Genomic DNA, 6,000 nt, shown 5'->3' with positions numbered 1-6,000 from the left:
AGGCCAATCGCTCTTTTGACTTTGGAATACAGCCTCTTTATCAATATACTGCTTCTTTTACACATTCAATCCATAACATCCCTTATTCAATCCATAATCAAGAATAATTAGGATTTCTAAAAAAAAAAAGAAAAAATAAAGGGTCCACTCATAGGAAAACCCAACCTTTCCCCGCATCCGGCACTAATCTATTTTTAACGTCTAATTAGAGCGGGGAATCATTCCAATTAGGAAGTTCAGCTCGTTGCTTTTTATTTTACCAGAATTGGAGCCAGGCTCTATCCATTTATTCATTAGACCCAGAAAATCGTAATTTTGGATTCCATTCAAAAAAGATTGATTTTATTACGACATGCTATTTTTTCCATTCATTACCTTTGAGGATCAGTCGTGGTCTTCTAGACTCTACCAAGAGTCTGGACGAATTTGTTGTTTCATCCAAATGTGTAAAAGATCATAGTCGCACTTAAAAGCCGAGTACTCTACCATTGAGTTAGCAACCCAGATAAAAAAAGGATCTTAGATACGATCGAAATCCAAAAATCAATGGAATTACACCGCGCGCTTCTGTCAAAACATTGAACTAGCAAGACATCAAAGATTTTTTTTATCGACCATGAAAAACACTCAAATGCCAAAACGAACAGGTCCGGTGAAATTCCACTAAAGTAAAGTTAAAAAAAGAGCGACCCTAATCACGATGGCCAAATTCTCCTTATTTTTAGCGATTTTTATTAACAAAAAATATATATTATAAAAAATATATATTATATTGTATGAGAATACATGCAAGAGGAACACCCTTATCATTTGAGCGAAGTGTAGGCGGAAAAATTGAATATGGAGTGAGGATAAAGAGACCCATCTATCTACAAATTCTATTTGTTCAATAGACCTTTGTCAATGGAAATACAATGGTAAGAAAACAAATTAGATAGAAAAAGTAAATAAAATAGGGGCTTATGTTGGATTGGCACGATATAATATAAATCCAAATAGGATTAAAAAAGAGGTAAATTGTGTCTAAATAATTAGACAACTAGGAATACTAATAATCTTCTCCTATCCTATTTTTTGATTCATTTAGTTCTTCAATTAACTCAAAGTTCTTTCTTTTTCTTTAAAGAATTCTGCCTTCCTTAAAATATCATAAACAGTTCTTGTTGGTTGAGCACCCTTTTCAAGGAAATAGAGAATAGCTGGAACATTTAAACAAGTTTGATTCTTTATCGGATCATAAAAACCTACTTTTTGAAGATCTCTTCCTTCTCTTCGAGATCGAACATCAATTGCAACGATTCGATAGACAGCTTATTGGGATAGATGTAGATAAACAACGCCCCCCCCCTAGAAACGTATATGAGGTTTTCTCCTCATACGGCTCGAGAAAATGATTCGAATTTCTGTCGATAATAATAGAAATTAGACTATGACGTGCATTAATTTCCTTACAGAAAAAACAAATTTCATTTATACTCATGACTCAAGTGGGCTAATTTTGCCTGACAAACTTCGAAGGCAAAATCCTTCCAAAATTTTTGAGTCGTCTTTAAACTCTTTTCTTTGTCTCATTTCGAACGAATTGACTTTTATTCCTTATTCTAATCCAACTCTGTTGTTGAGACAATTGAAAATTGTGTTTACTTGTTCTGGAATCCTTTATCTTTGATTTGTGAAATCCTTGGGTTTAGACATTACTTCGGGAATTCCTATTTTTTTCTTTCAAAAGAGTAGCAACATACCCTTTTTTCTTATTTCCTTCGATAAAGCATTTATCTCTTCTATAGAAATCTAATAAGAGGGATTGATTCTGATATACTTTTATTGGACTTTCTTCTTATTTTAACCTTTCGATTTATTTCTATATTAAGGATAGACTGACAAAGTTGGCCTAATTTATTAGTTTTCACTAACCCTAGATTCTTTCCCTTGATAAAAAAAATTCTGTCCTCTCGAGCTCCATCGTGTACTATGTTACTTAAACCCAGCGCAAATTTGGTTCGGAACGAATAGAACAGGCTATGTCGAGCCAAGAGCATTTTCATTACTATGGAAAATGATGGATAGCAAAATCCACAATCGATCATGTCCTTCAAGTCGCACGTTGCTTTCTACCACATCGTTTTAAACGAAGTTTTACCATAACAAACATTCCTCTTTTCATTGCAAAGTGGTATAGAGAATTGATCCAATATGGATGGAATCATGAATAGTCATTGGTTTAGTTTTTTTATACTAATTAAAACTTGCTATCTATGGAGCAATATGGATAAAAGAAAGTAAGTATTTATCCGGGAAGCCTCCGCCAAGATCCAATTTATTTAAACCCATATTAAAATTCTATCATATGAATGAAACATAGTTTGAAAAAGACGACTAAACAAGTTTGCTTAAAACTTATTTATTCTTAAATTTCCACCCTCAACGGATGGCTCGAGATGATCAATCTTGAAGTGAGAAAAGAAGGATTGACTCTTCCTCAATAAATAAACTATCAACCTCCAAAAAAGTTTAATTAATTAATTACTAGAATTAGAATTCTAGTAGTAATATATTTTTTCAGTACCAAAAACAATTAACTATAATAACTAAATAAACTATTCCAATGAAAAGATTGAAAGTTTTTGGTAGTTATAGAATTCTCGTACTTCTTCAACTCGAATACCAAAAGGAAGAAAAAAATATGACTAAGTGATTTTATAGTAGAGGCATATCCTGAATGTGCTTGATAGATCCCATTTTTTCATGAAAATAAAGATAGTCAATTTGACTGGACTTAAGACTTTATTATGTTTTCTGAGAAAGAATAAGATATCATTATTCTCTTTAATAAACTTTTGTCTCGTACGGAATACTATATGATTTCACCGTTTGTTTCATCAGAAACAATCTGGGACGGAAGGATTCGAACCTCCGAGTAACGGGACCAAAACCCGCTGCCTTACCACTTGGCCACGCCCCATTTCGGGTTTTATGCGACACTAATAAACACTAGTATGTTTATTTGTTATTCGTCAATACCATTTCAATTACATAAAAAAGGAGGGATATTCTCTTGCTAGTATTCTACACATGCGGATAATATAGAATCAAAAAAATGCATTGATCATTACATGGAATTCTATTAAGATATTATATGAAAGTCGAATTTATTCCACTCTCATTTGAGAGTGCGAATACAAGGAGGTATTTTGTGTTTGGGAAAGTCCGAAGAAAAAAGATTTTGAATCTGCCTTTTCCTTCTTTCCCTTAAAAAAATAACTCAAGAAAAATCCAATTATTTACTCTACAAGAATGAAATGCTTGTTATGCCTAATATACTTAGTTTAACCTGTATCTGTTTTAATTCTGTTCTTTATCCTACTAGTTTTTTCTTTGCCAAATTACCCGAAGCTTATGCTATTTTCAATCCAATCGTGGATATTATGCCTGTTATACCTCTATTCTTTTTTCTATTAGCCTTTGTTTGGCAAGCTGCTGTAAGTTTTCGATGAAATCTTTAGTACTCTGTATGCCAAATTGAATGATGTGTTCATTCCAAAAAAATTTTAAAATGGGTAAAAGCCGAGAAGTTTTATATTTTTATATTATGAACCTTCGATTCTAAAATTTAAATTCTTCTACATTGAATGGGTAGCTACAGCAATAAATTTGGATCAGCCTTTCTACTCCCCTGCACCTAGGTTGAGCAGGTACCTAAAGGTACCTACACAATACCTAACCACCTAACCCTATTTTTGCTATTGATAAGAGTGCTTATTATAAAAGAATTCTTGCAATTTTTTTCAAGAATTCTTTTTTGCATTTTTAGGTATAAAAAAAAACCATCCTAGTGGATCCGTGTGGTAAGGAAAAACTGGTAATCTATTCCTTAAAAAAAAATCTTGGAGATTATGTAATGCTTACTCTCAAACTTTTTGTTTATACAGTAGTGATATTCTTTGTTTCACTCTTTATCTTTGGATTCTTATCTAATGACCCAGGACGGAATCCTGGACGCGAGGAGTAAAAATTCAGTTTTTTTTTTTCTTATTGGATTTGTTTCGTACATTTATCTATGAGAAAATCCGGGGGTCAGAATTCTTTCCAATTCGAAAGTCCCAAATGATCCAAGGGAGCGGAAAGAGAGGGATTCGAACCCTCGGTACAAAAAAATTGTACAACGGATTAGCAATCCGCCGCTTTAGTCCACTCAGCCATCTCTCCACGTTCCAAAGCGAAAGGTTTCCGTGATATGATATAGGCAAGAATAAGAAATAACGGTTGCAAAAAACCCTTTTTTTTCTTTCAAAAGTCTATAAAAATTATATTGCCAATTCCATTTTAATTATATTCTTTTTTCTTAATGTTAATAAAAAAAGAAGAAAATTCTTGTTTTTTCTTTCTAAAAATCGATATTGGCCGAGAGACAATCAAATAGATTTTCTCTTTAGCGGGCATTTCCATATAGGACTTGTTATAATTATAATAAAACAAGCAGGTTATATAAAAAAAACGCTTTTTTTGTCGATTATTTATCAAGAAAGCAAAAAGGGTTCTTATCAAATCCACCATAAAATTGGAAAGAAGCATAAAGTAAGTAGACCTGACTCCTTTAATGATGCCTCTATCCGCTATTCTGATATATAAATTCGATGTAGATGAAATTGTATAAGCGAATTTTTTTTATTTCCTTAGACTTAGACCGCGCAAGACAAGAATTTTTCGCTATTTACGATTTCATATTCTTGTTACTAGATGTTCTATAGGAATAAGAAGAAATCGCAACTCCTTTGCGCTACACATAAAATTGGATTTCGAAGGTCCATTTTTTTTTTTCAGAATCCTCTATTATTTTAGTTCTTCCACCCATGCAATAGAGAGGGAATGGGAAAAGAAGGGTTACTTTTATTTGCATTTTTCCCTTAAAAGATAGACTTTGAAATAGGAGTCTTGGAATAATGCTGAATTCAAAGGTTTATTTCTTTCTATAGTATAAGAAAAACAATTTATTTCTATTTCTATAGTATAAGAAAAACAAATAAATAGTATAAGAAAAACAAATCGAATCAAATTCATGGATTTACCACGACCTCGGTTGTGACTGTGACTCCATAGATAAAAATGGGAAATTTCTCTCTTCGAGACCATTGAAAAAGGGCATTGAACGAGAAAGAAATCGTCCACAGATAATAAAACTATCATATGCCTTGGAAAGTGATATGAGGTGCTCGGAAATGGTTGAAGTAATTGAATAGGAGGATCACTATGACTATAGCCCTTGGTAGAATTCCTAAAGAAGAAAATGATCTATTTGATACTATGGATGACTGGTTACGAAGGGACCGTTTCGTTTTTGTAGGATGGTCTGGCCTATTGCTCTTTCCTTGTGCTTATTTCGCTTTAGGGGGTTGGTTTACAGGGACAACTTTTGTAACTTCTTGGTATACCCATGGATTGGCTAGTTCCTATTTGGAAGGTTGTAATTTCTTAACCGCAGCAGTTTCTACCCCTGCCAATAGTTTAGCACACTCTTTGTTGCTACTATGGGGGCCCGAAGCACAAGGAGATTTTACTCGTTGGTGTCAATTAGGCGGTCTATGGACTTTTGTAGCTCTCCACGGGGCTTTTGCACTAATAGGTTTCATGTTACGCCAATTTGAACTTGCTCGGTCTGTTCAATTGCGGCCTTATAATGCAATCTCATTCTCTGGTCCAATTGCTGTTTTTGTTTCTGTATTCCTTATTTATCCACTGGGGCAATCTGGTTGGTTCTTTGCGCCGAGTTTTGGCGTAGCAGCGATATTTCGATTCATCCTTTTCTTCCAAGGATTTCATAATTGGACGTTGAACCCATTTCATATGATGGGAGTTGCCGGAGTATTAGGTGCGGCTCTGCTATGCGCTATTCATGGAGCGACCGTAGAAAACACTCTATTTGAGGACGGTGATGGTGCAAATACCTTCCGTGCTTTTAACCCAACTCAAGCTGAAGAAACTTATTCAATGGTCACTGCTAAC

The 6,000-nt window shown here is 33.9% G+C and overlaps 1 non-coding gene across 1 annotated transcript; it reads right to left on the bottom strand.

Moving 5' to 3' along the window:
• Positions 1-4,118: 4,118 nt before the first annotated feature.
• Positions 4,119-4,206, bottom strand: TRNAS-GCU (transfer RNA serine (anticodon GCU)). The gene has a single exon. It is a non-coding gene; the product is annotated as a tRNA-Ser (tRNA).
• Between the last annotated feature and the right edge of the window lie 1,794 nt (positions 4,207-6,000).

This window comes from Triticum urartu, unplaced genomic scaffold (genome assembly GCF_056163025.1).
Source record: "Triticum urartu cultivar PI428250 unplaced genomic scaffold, HENAU_Tu73 scaffold2, whole genome shotgun sequence".
Lineage (NCBI taxonomy): Eukaryota > Viridiplantae > Streptophyta > Magnoliopsida > Poales > Poaceae > Triticum > Triticum urartu.
Note: the sequence above shows the minus strand (reverse complement) of the source record. Positions and strands in the feature narration are given on the sequence as shown.